The following is a 17234-nucleotide window of genomic DNA, read 5'->3' on the forward strand; positions in this document are numbered from 1 at the left end:
CCGTAGACTTCTAATGCTTGCTGAGCGGTGGCTGAGTCCCTCATCCCAGCAGATGTCCCTGGCTCCGAGCCCGTGCCTGGCTGCACATGCTCCCTAGAACCTCTTAGCATCTTAGGCTTCTTCAGGTCAACAATCAGGCTTCCTGGCTCCAGGGCCTTCCTATCCCCCACCTCCTGCGTTTCCCAAGGGCCCATGTCAGGGCTTCACCCCATTCCTCCCTTAGATACCACACAGCAGCCTGCTTGCTGGCTTTGGGTCCCCCACTCTCAGCCCACTCTCTACACACTGCCAGATGGATCTGAGACCGACAGCTCCACACACGCTTCTTAACCTGATCCCATCCACTTTGGCCCAGCGGGAGTCATCCATCGGCCCTGTTCTTTGACAAGGCTGCAACCACTGTCACCTCCTGACCGTGTGCTGGGCAGCACCTCTGTGGCTAGTGTCTTTACACATCCTGCCTCCTCCTGAGGAGCCTGCCTGATTCCCCCACCTTCAAAACTTTCCGTGGCTCTGTGACTCTTTGTCCCACATTGGTCTCCTGGAACCCCAGGAGTTCTCGCCTTGGTATAATTCAACTTCACTCATCCCTAACCTTCTCTGATGAGCAAGAACTGCTCATGCCTGGGACCCTGCCTAGCCCATGTCAAGCCGGCAGGTGCCTGGCACCCAGGAGGTACCTGGTGAAGATAGCAAATGGTAGCTGTGAAGTCTGCCTGCTTTTCAGTGTAGTTAGAAGTTACCTCCCTGACCTTCCTTGCAGCGCTGGGCTGTAATCAGCACTGTGGGGACAATGGAGCATCTTCCCAGGACCCTGGGGACTCCTGTGCAGCAGAAAATGGTTCTGCATGCTGTCCTTCAGCGTATGACCCGAAGTTCCCATTGAAGAGTCTAAGGATAAAGTTTGGTTGGTAGGTTACCTTGCACACATGAAGCCAAGGTTTCATCCCCAGATCAAAATGAACATGACTGTATGCCTGTAATCCCAGCACTGGGGGAGAAGGGGAGGGGCAGAGGCAGGAGAATCAGAAGTTCAAAGTCATCCTCAGCTACATAGAGGGTTTGACGCCAGCCTGGGACATATGAGACTCTGACATATGACATATGAGGCTGGAGGGACGGTTCAGTGGTGAAGAGCACCAGCTGCTCTTCCAGAGGACCAGAGGACCAGGGCTTCAGTCCCAGCGCCCTCCCGATGGTGCACAGCTTGCTGTAACTCCAGTCCCAGATCTAATGACCTGCCTCTTCTGGTCTCTGAGGGTACCAGGTGTGCGAGGGATGCATAGACATACATGTTGGCAAAACACCCACTTGCTAAAATGTAAAATAAAGTTCTGGCTAATAAGTGCAGATGGGGCTACAGTGCCTGGGCACAGGGGAGGCCCCTGCGGCAGAGGACGATTGTTGGAAGGGAACGCATACTTCATATTGGCATGGATTGAGCCTGCGGTTGCTTTGGCCGAGAATCTTCGACAGAGGAGACCCAGGTACCTTCTGGTCCCACTACAGATGGAAATCCCTTCTCTTATCCCCCAAGCCTTCAGTTGTGACATGAGAAGATGGCTCCCAGTTGGTGGAGACCATAGACAGAGAGGGACCCAGCTGATCCGGCCTCACAGCCCCCATCAAATTGCCAGAAATGTGTGCCAATAAACCCTTCAAGTGAGCCTGTTGCTAGCCCAGTGCCACTCGGTAACCTCTGCCACCACCCCATGCCAGGTAGAGTCAAAGACCTGCCCGGTTGACCTGGCCTGAATTCCTGACCTGTCAAACCAAGAGATGCGATAAAATGCTTGTTTTAAATCAGCCTCGTCATGGGTTATTGGAACCCATGTCAACTCTGATCTACTGGGGGTGGCTGCCTGGAATGGCACCTTGGGCCGGGTCTCTGAAACTGTGCATGGGGGGGGGGGCGTTTGGCGGGGAAGGATTCTGCGATCTATTAGAAATGTCTGCTATGGGCACAGATGGAAAATTGTCTGTGCTTTTCATTTTCTGGGAAATTGTGCAGGGTGTATCACCTTCATAGGCGGGGCTTGTACACACACACACACACACACACACACACACACACACACACACACACACCATCTTGTAAATCAGAAGACGGGAGTAGAGAGGAGTCCTAAGGGTTACATTTTTCCCATGAGAGCTCTCAAGACTCCATGTGTGTCTCCAGAGATGAAGTGTCCCATCTGTCACGGGCCTCCGTGTCCTGACTGCTTGTCGCCACCTCTCCTCCCCTGCAACCTGTGCCAGCTCAGCCCTCAGGATCAGGTTGGGCTGTGCTACTCTGGGACTGGGGACAGCTGGCACCAGGCCAGAGTCACAAGAGCCCTGGAACTGCCAGGCTTCCCCTCTGTCATGGGAGGTTAGTTCTTTGGTATCTCTCAAGGGTGGAGCCACACAGACTTGCAGGGCTTAATGAAATACATGTGGTGGCTTCCAGAGCCCGGCCGTGCTCGCACCCTGTATAGAGTTCTTAAAGAACGATCACAGAGGCTTTCAGGGGTGGGGGTGGGGCGGTTAGAAGCCTGGGAGGTGGGGTGGGGGACAAGGGCTCAGACCCTGCCCCACCCTTCCTGAAGGTGTGACCTTGAACAAGTGACTTCATCCTTCTTCTGACTCTTGGTTTTGTCATCTTTCAAGTGCGTATAAATGACCCAGCCTTACGTGGAGGTTGTGAGGAGGAGCCATGGGTTTTAGTGCGTGTGTGTGTGTGTGTGTGTGTGTGTGTGTGTGTGTGTGTGTGGAGGGGGCTCAGAACAATGCTGACCACACACTCACTAAAAGCTTTTTAGCTGGGTCTGGTGGTATAGGCCTGGCTGGAATCCCATCCACTCAGAAGGCAGAGACAGGATATCAATTTCAAGGTCTGCCTGGGCTACTGTAAGTTCAAGGCTAGCCAGGGCAACTTAGTGAGACCCTATTTAAAAAGAAAGCAGAATAAAAGCAAAACAGAAACACACAAAAGGGGCCAGGGTGGGAATGTAGTAATGATGAAACGGTCCTCTTGCCTATGTAAGGCCCCGAGTCCCATACCCAGCACACCCCATTCCCCAAATCTTGTTGAATGAATGAATGATTGATTAGACAATCATCGACCATGCTGATCTGTAGCCTTACATCTAATCCCGAGGGGCTTGATCAAATTCTGGTCCCCACAATGCCTGTCATGAACTGGTGGTCACCTGCTGTGTATTAGTTGAAAAAAATCTTTCAAATCTAATTCTTCAAGAAGTCGTTTTTAGGCTCAATACAAATGATCACAGGATACATTCCAAAGCAGGCAGACTTACCCAGGGGAGATCCGTGGCCAGCTCATCAGACCCAGGATCAAATGGCCCCATCTTTGAACCAGGAAGTGGGACAAAGAGGCCTCTGCATACAGGGAACAGGGCACAGAGTTCCCTGACCAATAGCGACAGCTTTTTTCCTAGAGGTGCCCTCCGTCCCTCATTTCTAACCGAGTCATTTTTGGTTTATGGGCAAGTACAGCAGGCCTCACATGCCAACACGCCAGCCCTCTGATGCCAGCAAGGCCTCACATACCAACACGCCAGCCCTCCCATGCCAGCAAGGCATCACAGGCCAACACGCCAGCCCTCTGACGCCAGCAAGGTCTCACATGCCAACACGCCAGCCCTCTGAAGCCAGCAAGGCCTCACATGCCAACACGCCAGTCCTCTGATGCCAGCTAGGCAGCTCTCAGACCCGCCTCCTTTTAGAAGCAGTGAGCTGGACACAAGACCCTCAGAGAGGGAGGAGCACTCTGTCATGTTTTATTTTTTTTAACATAGGGTCTCTCTATGTAACCCAGGCTAGCCTAAAACTCATAATCCTCTTGCCTCAGTCTCCCAAATCCGGGGATTATATGTGTATGCCACCACACCTGGCTCCGAAGAGGAGTCAGGAAGAAACGCCTTTAGAAGGAAGCTGGGTTTCACATCCGTAAGACAGGAAGAGGCTTTTGTTTTCCTTTTAGATTCATTTTTTTATTTTATGTGTGCGGGTGTTTTGCCTGCATATAGGTCTATGTACTACATACGTGCAATTATCATGGATGCCAGAAGAGGGTCTCAAATCCCCTGGTACTGGAGTTTGGTTGTGAGCTGCCTTGTGGGTATTGGATCCAACCTGGGTCCTCTGGGAGAACAGCCTGTGCTCTTAAATGCTGAGCCACCTCTCCAGCCCGAGGAAGAGGCATCTTGTCAGATCAAAAGCACACAAGCTGCCATTGGCTCTTGACTCTGATGTCCTCCAAGTGGCGGCCTGTGAGCAATGCAGGCAGCTATTGTTGTAAGCTTGCAGCCTAGTTGGGCCTGGAGTTCTTTCAGTGTTCATATAGGGCTTCCTGCCTCTGGAGGGCTCCCTGCCTCTGGAGGGCTCCCTGCCTCTGGAGGGCTCCCTGCCTCTGGAGGGCTCCCTGCCTCTGGAGGGCTTCCTGCCTCTGGAGGGCTCCCTGTCTCTGGAGGGCTTCCTGTAAACTGGGCATTCCTCACAGACTGCTTCATGATACACACACACCAACAACTGCCAAGGAGCGTCTGACATCCCCTTGTGAGGAAGGGGTTCCTTCATGATGCCGTGTGGAGAGCAGACTAAACACCAGGGGCTCCTCCACCCCCACTTATGACAACCGAAACTTTCTAGACACTGACAAATGCCTCCAGGTAGAGCTGCCCCCAGCTAAGAGCCTCCAGTAGGAACAGAACCCTTAAGGTTATACCTAAGTCACCTCCCCAGAGACTGCTGGGGGCTCAGTGGAACTACAGTCAGAAGTGGTCACCCTGTGCATCAGTCACTGAGATGGGCTCATGGGGCAACCTTTGTGTTTGGGGACATGCCCCCCCCCCATACACAGTGCATCCTGGGGCTCCCTAACTCCCTCCTTGTCTTTTCCACAATGGCCTCTTTGGTTTTGCCTTCACAGACAGGGGCAACAGGAGAGGACATATTGAGGTGCTGCCCCCATTTTTGCTACTGGTCTCTTTAAAGATGATTTCTGGCCAGACAGGGATGGCTTTAATCCCAGCACTCAGGAGGCAGAGGCAGGTGGGTCTCTGTGAGTTCGAGGCCAGCCTGGTCTACAAGAGCAAGTTCCAGAACATAGCTAGGACTGTTACACAGAAAAACCCTGTCTTGAAAAAACAAAACAAACAAACAAACAAACAAAAAACCAAAACCAAAACAAAATGTAAAAGAGGGGAAACTTCAAACTGGGGTTGTAATTGTAATTCTCCTGGGCTCCCCAGGATTCCCCATGTCTTGGAGATGGAGCATCCAGTCAGTCCTTCTGATGATCTGCTTAAAGCAGGGGCTACAGCTCCCACCTTCCTTCCCCAGAGCACAGTTGAGACCTTCAAATAAGACTCTGCTAAGACCAAAAAATTATGGGAAAGGTTGACTCAGAACAGCAGCAGAAAGTTCATGGGGTCACAAGGCACAACCTGGGACATCTGGCTCTATACTGAGACATAGCCAATGGCTAGTTCTGTGGCTGTGAGAGTCCCCCTCGCTCCCAAAGGAACCTTGACCAAGGTTGCCCTGACTACTCTAGGCCTGGGCTGCAGAGAGCAAGGCCTGGAGGGATGCAGAGGCTTGTCCTCTGAAGGACTAAGGCCACATCTAGACTTGCCGGGGAAGGGACTCCTGGTTACTGAAAGGGTTGGAAAGGACCTGACCCACACCCGCCCCCCCCCCCACTCATACCCAGTGCCACAGATTGTCACAGCTCTTTCCCCGCCATCCTGTGTTCAGAATCCCTCACACAAGGCCCAGCAGCTTGATAGGATCTTTGGGTTCCATTAAACCTCGCCGCTTTTGCCTGACTTGTACCTCAGGTGGGGTAACCCACATATAAATAGTAGGCAGAGGGTGGGGGACATGGAGCCAACAAGGAGTTGATGATGGCATTTGGGGGATGGACGGGACTGAAGGGCTGGGTTTCCGGTGGCTTCAGTGGCACCGGCTGATGAAGAGGTGGGGGTGGCAGTCAAAGAAGCCTTCAGAATTTGGGACCCGACTGAGCTGGCCAGGTCTGGGGAGAACTGCTTTTTGACTGAGCTATGGTAATGGGGAAAGGAAAAGACCCAGTGCTCCCTCTCCGTTACCCACGGAGACACAGTGGCCGGCGGATCCAGAGGAAGTAGCATGCTCCCAAACGGAGTGTGGGTCAGATTCTGGGACTAAGAGGTTGGAGAGATCTGAACCAGTTCTGCCAGGGCACAGAGTGACTCTGTGCGCACGTCACGGGCCATTGGGAAAGCTTTTCACCCCTGCTCCTGGGTTGGGCGACGACAGCTTGCTGGGTCTATGGCTTTCAGGTAGTCCGCTCAGTGTTTCATTCCATGCTGTGTCACACAATAGAGGTTCTTCCAAACACCACGTGGCACAAGCCACCTCTGGGCTGTGTCACTCACTGAGTGGAACACACCTGTGCGCCAGGAGTGGCGTCAAGCGTGGCAGAAAGCAGAATTGATGAAATTTCCCACTCTTGGCCTGGGGCCGGACTGGGGCTGGTGTGGGACTGGAGGCCGGGTGCTGGGACCGGGTGTTGGGGGCCCGAGTGCCGGGTCCGTCCGGGTGCTGGGGACTGGGGCTGCAGGCTGGGACTGGGGTTGGGGTTGGGGTTGGGGCTGGAGGCCAGGACTCGGGCTGGGGTTGAGTGAGGCTGGAGGCTGGGACTGGGGCTGGTGTGGGACTGGAGGCCGGGTGCTGGGACCGGGTGTTGGGTACCTCCGAGTGCTGGGTCTGGGTGCTTGGGGCTAAGGCTGCAGGCTGGGACTGGGGTTGGGATTGGGGCTGGAGGCCGGGACTGGGGCTGGGGCTGGCTCACTCAGTGAAGCACAAGCATGAGGATCTGGACTCAATCTTCAGAACCTACATAAGGCAAACCGGGCATGCCGGTGCACAGTTATAACCCCCACACTGCAGGGTGCGGAGTAGACAAGCCGATGCTGGGAGCTTCCTGGCCAGCTAGCCTAGCCTACTTAGTGAGCTCTGTACTAAGATATCCCTGTCTCAAAAAACAGGAGACGCAGCACAGGAGGAACACCTGGGCCCAATTGATAACTTTCACTTAAGGGCAGAGGCCAATTTCTCAACTGCCCCAGGCTCTGTTTTCTTTAAGCTCATCTATAAGGGCAAAGGTAGAATGGGCACAATGCTAGCTGGGGAAACTGAGGCCCTTGCAGGCATGTTAATGCAGGGACTTATGGTTTTATGAAATCGTTGCGAGGACTGGGGGGCATGGATTCTGCTTGCAAGTCCAAAAACCAAACCCAGAGTTTGTCCCTTGTTGAGGCTACCAAGGCTCAGCAGACACACACTCCTGTCAACTGGGAACCAGAGGACGGCTTCCTGTTGTCACTCCTCGGGCCTCTCTGCATCTGGGCACAAAGGGCACTGGAGGAAAGCTCCCTTGCCGTGGAATGTTCCTTTACATTGTGTGAAGATGTGCCAATGTGATTGGTTTAATAAAAAAAGCTAAACATTCCATAGCCAGGCAGGATTTTTGAGGCAGAGAGAAGGCTGGGAAGAAGAAGGGCAGAGACGCAAGGAATCACCAGTGGACAAGAGGGAACAGATATACAGGAGGAGAGGTAAACCCACAAGTCACATGCCAACATGTAAAGGAACATAAATGGGTTAATTTAAGTTGTAAGGGCTAGTTGGAAACAAGCCTAAGCTATTGGTCCAGCTTTCACAATTAATAATAAGTCTCCATGTTGTTTTTATGAGCTAGCAGCTCAAAGAAAAGTCTGACTAAAAATGGTGTACAGCATTCAGCCACGTATTTCCATGTACAACCTGAGAACGCTTCAGAATATATGTTATTTAAGAGGAAAAAAGAGCCTCCTCCTCCATCTGCCATCTACCCCAGAAACAGTGTGGCAAGGGGCCTCCTTTAGCTACCATGGAAACCTCTGGGATGGGAAGTCTCTGTCTAGGTCTCAAGCCCAGGATGCCCACACACCTGGTGTGTGGCTGGAGTGTTGGCTTCCAGATTGTTCCATTTCCAGATGCTTCCCATCCCTAAAATCTACAGGGTTCTGTGGCTCATACCATGGAATTGCTAATTGACACATTTTTCCCTCACATCTGGGTGTGGGGCTAAAGCTTTAGTAGGTGGAAACACCTCTCAGTGCCCGGGATGATCCCAATCAATGGATTTTTTTTCCAGCCCAATGTGTCACCTGAATCAAGGCTGAGAAACCTTGGATAGATAACAAACTCATCTGACGTTAATGCACAAACGCCTTTTATAAGACTGTCCTGGCTAGCCTTGACTGTCAACTTGACACAGCCTGGAGTCATCTGAGAGGAGAAGCCTCAAGTGAGGAGCTGCCCCGACCACACTGGCCTGTGGGCGTGTCTGTGGGGGAATTGTCTAGATTAGCAATTGATTCAGGAGGTCCAAGCTCACTGTGGGCAGTGCTAGCCCTAAGCAGGTGGACCTTGCCGGTATTGAAAAATTTGTCAAGAGCAAGTGAGCCAGAGAGCTGAGCCAGCAGGCATCCTTCCTCCATGGTTTCTAATTCAAGCACCTGCCATTCCCCTTGGTGATGGACTGTAATCTGGCGGCATAAGCCAAAACCCTTTCCTCCCCAAGTTGCTTTGGGTCACAGTGTTTTACCATGGCAGCAAAAAGCAAACTAGGGCACACACCATGCTTCCCAAAGACATGAAACCAGAGTTTGGGTGGCTGGATTCTCTGCATTTCCACTGTTGCAACACCCCTGTCATGGAGCTTCTGGAAAACTCCACCTTGTGATTAGGAATGAAGAATAGCAACGAAGACGAATAACACCTGGGTATGACTGTGGCTTCCTGACCCTCCCCGAAGCTCTCTGGCATATCCAAGGAACTTTCTGAGAATTTCTGGGATGCGGCCAGAAGGATGCTTCCAAGCAGCAGGCATTTTGAAGTGACCAGGAATATCTGCCTCCTCTGGGTCTGTGCAGTGCGGGATGGATGGGCAAAATGCCAGCTGCGGTAGGCATCCTGGCCCAGCCCCAGGCGTCTTCCCTTGCCCTCTTCCTGGCATTCTACTGTCAGGTTGGCCATGTTGGTATTTTCTGAGCCTGAGCTCATGCTTCACTGCAGAGAGACAACTGGCCGAACCAGTGAGAATAATAGAAAGAGTGTGGGGGTTGGGGAGAGGGAGGAAAGGGCGCTTGCTCTCCACTGCCTTGGGGTCCCGTGGGTGAGGGTGTGTGGGTAAGGCCCACACCTCAGCCTTGCCCCTGAGCCCAGCCCTAGGAACAGCGATCAAAGTTGCCCGCCTGCCTGAGTCACCCACAGGATGCGATAGGCTAATCTCTGGACCCCCCAGCCCCCGAGGCCCTGGAGAGGAGACTGGGAATAGGCCAGGGTGCCTGCGCATCGAGGAAGCCTGGCTGCTTGCCCCCTCCTTCCACCTTTCTTGTCCCTGGATTCTCAGCCGGGGGAGGGATGAAAACAATGGGATCTAACTGCCTGTAGAGCGTTTATGCAGCACCTGCTGTATGCAGCTCTGGCTCGATTCAGTGTTTAAATATCCCAGTGACTTTGCTTTGGGAGTTGTTTGTTCTTTCTTCATTTTAGCTGCGGGGGCAGCAAGGTGGCTGGGGGATGGAGGGTAAGCACATGGGACACTTGTCTGGATTATAACCTGGGGACATTTAGAGGTGAGATGCCAACTAGTCAGGAACCAAAGCCCAGATTCTTCACCTCCCCCTGCAAACACTCAGGCAGATGACTTCCGTTCCCAGGCGCCCAGGCATCTCACAGGGACCTGAGGAGCAGGGGTGAACTCTCTCCCTGAACATGCCTGAGATGCAGGAAGATAAGCAGGCCTTCTGCTCCTTCCGTCCCTGGAGTGGGCTTGGCAGGGCCATGCAGGCTATGTGGTGCTGAGCGAGCAAGACAAGCGATTGCATTGTGTGCTGTAGTGGGGGAAGTGGGGTACAAGGAAGCCAGAGGCCTTGCGACGCGGAGCCCTGAAGGAGAAAAGGGGTACTTTCCTGAAGAAGTGATGCATGTCAGCCTGAGACATGTTGCGGGGGTGTCAGTGAGGGGGGTATGGTGGGGAGAGGAGGAGGAGGAGAAAGTAGAAACAGAGGAAAGGCAGGAGGAGGGGGAAGAAGAGGCAGAGCAAAGTGGGAAGAGGAGGAGGAGGAGGAAGATGATCATCTTTTGTGGCTGGAGGGGCAGCATCTTAGGACCTGCAGCCACTTCTGACTGGTTGTTAGGATACTATTTCCTGCCAGAGAAGCACACTCCCGAGTTGACAGTCAGAGGGGCTACAGCTAGAAGAACAGCCCAGTGGTTTGTCACAGGAGACCAAACAGGCCCCCCGGGAGTGTGATCCCAGGCCCTCACACGAGTTAGGCTAGAGCTCTACCATTGAACTACCACCCAGCCTTTAGCATCGAAAAGAACAATCCTTGTGTTCCATTACTTTTTTTATTTTTATTTTTTAAATTGGTGGTGGTGGTGGTAGTGGTGGTGTGTGTGCATGCACACATGTGTGTGTGTGTGTGTGTATGTGTGTGTGTTGTTTGTGTGTGTGTAAGCATGACACAGCACACTTGTGTGAAGGACAGAGGACAACTTGCAGGGCAGGTACTCTCCTTACACCATGTGGGGCTGGGATATCTAACTCTGTTTGTTAGACTTGAAGGTAGGCAATGCCCTATTCCTCTGAGCCATCTCACCCCCTCTCCTTTCTTTTGTGGCAAGTCTCACTATATACAGAAAGTAAGACTATCTATAGTGACTATATACAGTCCTGACTAGCCTGGGACTCACCAGGTAGAGCAGGCTGGTCTTAACTCACAGAGATCTGCCTGCCTCTGGCTCTCCAGTACTGGGATTAAAGGCGTGCAATTTTTAATTTTTAAACTTTGAAGCAAGGTCACACTAAGTGGCCCAGGCTGGTCTTAAACTCATTCTACAGCCCAGGCTGTCCTAGAACTCACGCTGCAGCCCAGGCAGACTTTGACCTTGTGATTGTCCTGCCTTAGCTTCTTGAGAAATCACAGACCGGCCGAAAGCCACTTCTCAGAGTAGATGTCCACTGAGTGTCCTTCGTGTTGTTCGACTTGGGTCCTGGATGTAAAGCATCTCATTGGTATTTCCACCGCCGTGAGATACAGGGAAGCTTTGAACCAGGAACCTTCCCGTCAAAGATTTTTCATCGTTTCCCAGGTGTGTTCTTTAAGGTGACTCCAACAGGGCTGGAGTGTAGCTCAGTGGAAGAGCACTTAGTTGTTGTGTTTGAGGCCCTGGGTTTAATTCCCAGTACAGAGCAGGTGGAGGAGAGAGAGGAGAAAGGAGGAGAGGGAAGGATGAGGAGGGGGAGGGATGGGAGGAGGAGGGGGAGAAGAGGAGGAGAAAGGAAGGATGATGATGAGGAGGAGTAATGGGGAGGAGGAGGTATAAGAGAAGGAGGGATGGGAGGAGGAGGAATGAGAGGAGAAGGGATAGGAGGAGGAAAAATGAGAGGAGGAGGGATGGGAGGAGGAGGGGGAGAAGAGGAGGAGAAAGGAAGGATGATGAGGAGGAGGAGGAATGGGGAGGAGGAGGTATAAGAGAAGGAGGGATGGGAGGAGGAGGAATGAGAGGAGAAGGGATAGGAGGAGGAAAAATGAGAGGAGGAGGGATGGGAGGAGGAGGGAGATGAAAAAGGAAAGAAAAGGGCTGGAGAGATGGCTCAGAGGTTAAGAGCATTGCCTGCTCTTCCAAAGGTCCTGAGTTTAATTCCCAGCAACTACATGGTGGCTCACAACCATCTGTAATGGAGTCTGGTGCCTTCTTCTGGCCTGCAGGTATATACACAGACAGAATATTGTGTACATAATAAATAAATAAATATTAAAAAAAAGAAAAAGAAAAAGGAAAGAAAAGAAGAGGAGGAAATGAAGACTTCCCCTAACCCCAGCAAAGATGGCTTCTGTGTGTCTGCTGACTAGTGGCTTTGGGGGGAAGTGGTTATGAGCCACCAGGCTGCTGCCTACAGAATTATTCGGGTTTTGGTAACATCCTTACATATTCCACATGTGTGGGATGCTTTACCGATACATCACTGTTTCACCTGACATGATGTTGATATCATCCCACCCCATTTTGCAGGGAAGGAAACAGCATCTGAAGATTTATAACACCTGACTGAGTTCTCACAGCAGGTAAGTAATGCCACACCTCCTCCCAGTCAGAACTCAGGCAGCCCGATGTCAAGAGACCCATCTCTACCCATTTCTCTTGTTCTAGAGAAATCCCCACAACTGGGTGAGCCACCTCCCTCCAGTCAGTCTGAGTCTTCCTTGCCCACACTCAAGGCTTGTTCCTCTGGTGGAGAAGGGGAAACTTTTGGAGCAAGTATTCAAGGTTTGCCCACGTGACCCAGAGCCAGGGCCCCAAAGAAAGCCACCCTAGTGTGACTTCCCCCAAACAAACCCAAGGGTGTCACATTAGAGGGGTGCTGGCTGTAGGGCTGCAATAAGTAGGGCGTGGGTGATTGACAGGGACGGATTCTTAGTGCTCAGAATATACTTTCTCCTTATTCTAAAGATAACAAAATCGAAGGGCTCTCAACAAGCCCAAAGAAGGCCACAGGACCCACACACATCACGGGGGCATAAACGCTGCCAACATGTGGGGTGTGGTTCCTTCTTGTCTTTTGTCTGTGTACCATTTCATAGACATATCTGTGTTTATGATAGTAGATGTATTCATAATAACACTTTATTGTTGCCATAATAACACATGTTCATGGCGGAACACTTAAGAGAGTAATAATGAACTCAAAGAGAAGGTAAATAATAACACCTGGCATGGTAGCTTTGTGGCTTCCTTCACTCTTTTACACTGAACAAGAATTAATATAGTTATGAAAATCCCAGCACCAAGACAGTTTGCTGAAATCCTACCCTAATATGATGATGTCAGCAGCTCATTGGTTGAGTGCTTGCCTAGGACCCCTGAGGCCCTGGGTTCCAGCCACAGCGCCACATAGACCAGGCTTGGTGCAGTTTGTAAAATTAGCCACTTGGGAAGTGGAGGCAGGAGGATCAGAAGCTCTACATCATCTTTGGGCTATATATCAAATTTGAGGCCAGCTTGGACTGTATAGGAAACTGTCTTAAAACAAAGAAACAAACTCTAAAGCTGAGAATTAGTAATCTCTTTTAGGTCCCAGGTCTTCTGAGAATTGGATGAGAGCTGGGGACAGAGGGTTCCAGAATCCCAGGCTGCTGAGGACATTCACACCTGGCGCCCAGCCTTTCCTTCCCTTTCCTTTTTAGTCTGTGGTCTGAATAATTTTCTGTGAGTTATTTAGATTTGGTTAGTTGGTTAGGTGTGAGTTGATATACTTTAGTATATCACTTCTTTTTTTTTTAACAAATCTTTTATTTATTTATTTTTATTTAATGAGCATTGGTGTTTTGCCATGGGTGCCTGGTTCCATGTAACTGGAGTTACATGGAAATATCTCTGTACATCTAGAAAACCTAACATACTACAAGCTTGACTATTATAGATGACTATATATTAACCTGTACTAGTTAATTATACATTATATTTTAAAATGAGATGCACAAATATAATCCCTTAATCAAGAGCAGAAATATACATATAACAAAACTGACCTTAAATTTTTATCAATAAACCAAGATCCATACCAATGCAAAGTATTCATCTCTATATCATATCCTTCTTATTTTTTTTATAGAAATTGACTGTGACCATTAATCAGTTACAATCAACCCCCTTTAAAAGAAAGTAATTATTTATAAATAATATTTGGGAATTTGAGCATAGTTCTCTCCAAACTGCTTCCGGCTTTTTGTTGGGTGAAGCATTTGGGGGGGGGGTGTCATGGAGATCTTCCAGGGGGTCTTGGTCCATCAAACCACATTAGTTTGGAAGGAATCCGTAGGTTCTCATCATCTGTGGAAACAAAAGCGAAACTCTTTTCTAAAGCAACATATCCTTAGGCCCAAATTTTGAAGTCAAGATACCTTTAAAATATATATGTTGGTTTAGCTTAGCAGCCCATACAATAAAATGTTTCTCTGTACTTAGCTCATTCACAGTGAAAAAATTAAAAGAAAACACAATAGTATGCATAGTCCAGACTCTCTATGTGTATTCCATCTTTATGTGGCTTATTTTTCTTACTCTACTACTTTTTCTACAAGTTTAATATTTATTTTATTATCTTTACTCCTTTAATCTATGACTGTACTCTTTATATTATAACCGTGTATACTCCTTTTCCTCTCTCTCCCAAGCCTACGCACATCTATCCAACACTGTGACCTATTCAGAGGTCTTTTTCATCTGAATCTGTCTTTATTGCGTGTGTATCTGTAATTATTTTCTGACCAAGAGCGCTTTTTTTTTTTTAAATGCTAAGTGTGGGCATGGCTAGAACCAACTCCACAGCCCTGCCTGTTGGCTCTGCCCAGTTCAACATGGTGGAGGCCTGTTCACTGCCTCTGAGAGCCATGCACACCACCTTAGCTCCAGGATCTCAGTGGGTCTATGTCACCATTACGTAATTTGTGACACACTGCTCACAGACCCCATTTAAATGCTCAGACTCCTGAAAGAGCAAGAGCTGTTTGTGCAACTAGCACAAACCAGGAAGCTCTCCCCTAAAGAAGCCACACAGCCTTCGCTGCCAGTGCTGACTCAGGAAGACTCCTTTCCTCTTCTATCTGCTTGGAATTCCCGCCTGGCTCTACTCTGCCCTGTCGTAGGCCAAAGAAGCTTTATTCATTAACCAATAAAAGCAACACATATACAGAAGGACTTCCCGCACCACCCCACACACATTGGTCCTACACATATGAACATGCATGTGTGTTTATATGGTTATACCCCACTGGTCTTAAAAACAAAAACAAAACAAACAAATAAACAAAAAACTCCAATGAATCTCTATGGGTTCAAGGCCAGCCTGGACTATAGAGCAACTTCCAGGACAGCCAGGGCTACACATAGAAACCCTGCCTTGAAAAAAGCAAAACAAAATAAAACAAAACAAACAACAAGTATTATTTTTATCTGCATAATAGTCTCCGCCCATGGATTCATGCCTATTAGTTGCAGACCTAAGTGTAGCTGTAGGGCTGGTTTGATGGCTTTCAACCATCTGCAGAGGCAAAATATTTACACAGACACCGTAAAGTGGACAGCGGGCAGATAGCAAGAAACAGCCACAGCTGGGGCTTCTGATGTCCCTGTGGACAGCTCCTTAGGTGGGCTGCCCTGACTCGGCCAGTAACTTCCTGTTTCCCTGGTTGCCTGGCTGGGCTTTTAGTCCCCACCCTTAGACACCAGATGTTCCTAACCAGTGTTTCTGACTTGCAGATAACCATGCAGCGAAACATCTTTGTGGGTATGTCTTTCCCAGCTGGACTGAGTAGCTCTGTGCACGTTAGCAAAAGCCACCTGCCGGGGAGACTGCAGTTTGGCAAAGAAGTAGGTGGGACTCCATTCGTTTGCACCGGGCACACTCGTGTGTCTGCATGTGCAGCTGCTCATGTTCATACACTGTTTTTCCCAATCAAAAGGTTAGAACAAATAATGTGTGTGCATTTGAATTCTAGTTTATCACACTTCTAGGGATGGAGCCCTGGACTGTATACATACTTGACAAGATGGCTACCCTGGAGCAATAACCATCTTTTCTCTATTTCTTTTCCCTCTCTCCCTCCCTCCCTCCCTCCCTCCCTCCCTCCCTCCCTCCCTCCCTCCTTCCCTCCCTCCCTCCTTCCCTCCCTCCCTTCTTCCCTTCTTCCCTTCTTTTTCCCTTCTTCTTTTTTTCTTTCTAGACAATATTTCACTAAGTTACCCAGTCTAGACTGAACTCACTGTGTAGTCCATGCAGGCCTTGAACTTTTATCCTCCTGTCTTGGCCTCCAGAGTAACTAGAATCACAGGGATGTATGACCAAGCCACATAAAATCTGTTTGTTTTTTAAGATAGGGTCTCATTATGCAGCCTTGGCTACCTGGAACTCTCTATGTAAACCAGGCTGGCCTTGGACTCATAGAGATCTGGAGCAAGAATCCACAAAGTTTGGTCAATAATTTATTAATGGGTGCAAGGGGTTGCAGAAAAGCTGCTACGGACATAACTGTTCCTTTGGGAGAAGGCTTTTTGTGTGGCTAAGAGACAGAAGATACCCAGAGGCATCTGAAGGAGTCCATAACAGAGAGAAAAGAAAAGTAGACTGTGTCCAGTCAGGGCTAGAGCAGCAGGACAGAGAAAGGGTGTGAGAGAAAGTGGGACTCAAAGGGAGCCGCACTATTAGGAGGTGTGGCCTTGCTGGAGGAAGTGTGTTGCTGTGGGGCGGGCTTTGAGATCTTTTTCTCAAGCTTCCCTTAGTGTGGCAATCAGTCAACTTTCTGTTGCCCACAAGATGTCATGCACTCAGCTCCAGCTCCATGCCTGCCTGCACACTGCCAGGCCTTTTTCATGATGATCATGGATGGAGTTGCTGACACTGTCGTCTACCTACTCCAACTGAATGCTTTCTTTAGAAGAAGTGCCACTGTCATGGTCTCTTTGCAGCAATAAAACCCCTAACCAAGACAGTGAGAGAACAGAGGAGTTGGCAGGATAGCAAAAAATAGGACATCTGGGGGCGGGGGAGAGGGAGGTGGACAGATCATGTGGATTATAAGGAGGATGAATAACTAGGGCGAGAAGGGCCAGGATAGTTGCATGGACTTTGAAATGTGTCCCAGGTACTAGAGACACTGAGGGAGCCTGGAGGCCAGCATGGGCTAATAGGGCTAATATGCTAATATGCTAAAAGGTGTCACAAGGAGCCCTATGTCCCTTCTGTTAGAGGTAAAGGAAGCGACTCCTCTTACAAGTTCCAACCACCAGAAATCTCCTAGAGTCCATCTTGAACTCATTCTGGATATGTGGACAGTCTGAGACCTGACAGTAAGGTTTGAGACTTTTTTTTTTTTAACTGAGTTTCTTGTCTGTTTGCTGTTTTTGATACTCCTAGAATCCAATGTAGCTCAGGCTGGCTTCAAATTTGCTCTGTAGCCAGGAATGACCTTAAACTTCTGATCCTCCTGCTTCTACCTCTCAACCTGCATTTTATATTCTTAAATTGTATCATATTGAGCAGCTTTGTGTGTGTGTGTGGTAGCTTTTGCTTATTTTTGAGACAGTCCAGGCTCAATCCTTCTGCCTTGCCTTGACATGGTTTAAATCCCAGA

Source organism: Myodes glareolus, chromosome 6 (assembly GCF_982192425.1).
Source record: "Myodes glareolus chromosome 6, mMyoGla1.1, whole genome shotgun sequence".
Classification (NCBI taxonomy): Eukaryota; Metazoa; Chordata; class Mammalia; order Rodentia; family Cricetidae; genus Myodes; species Myodes glareolus.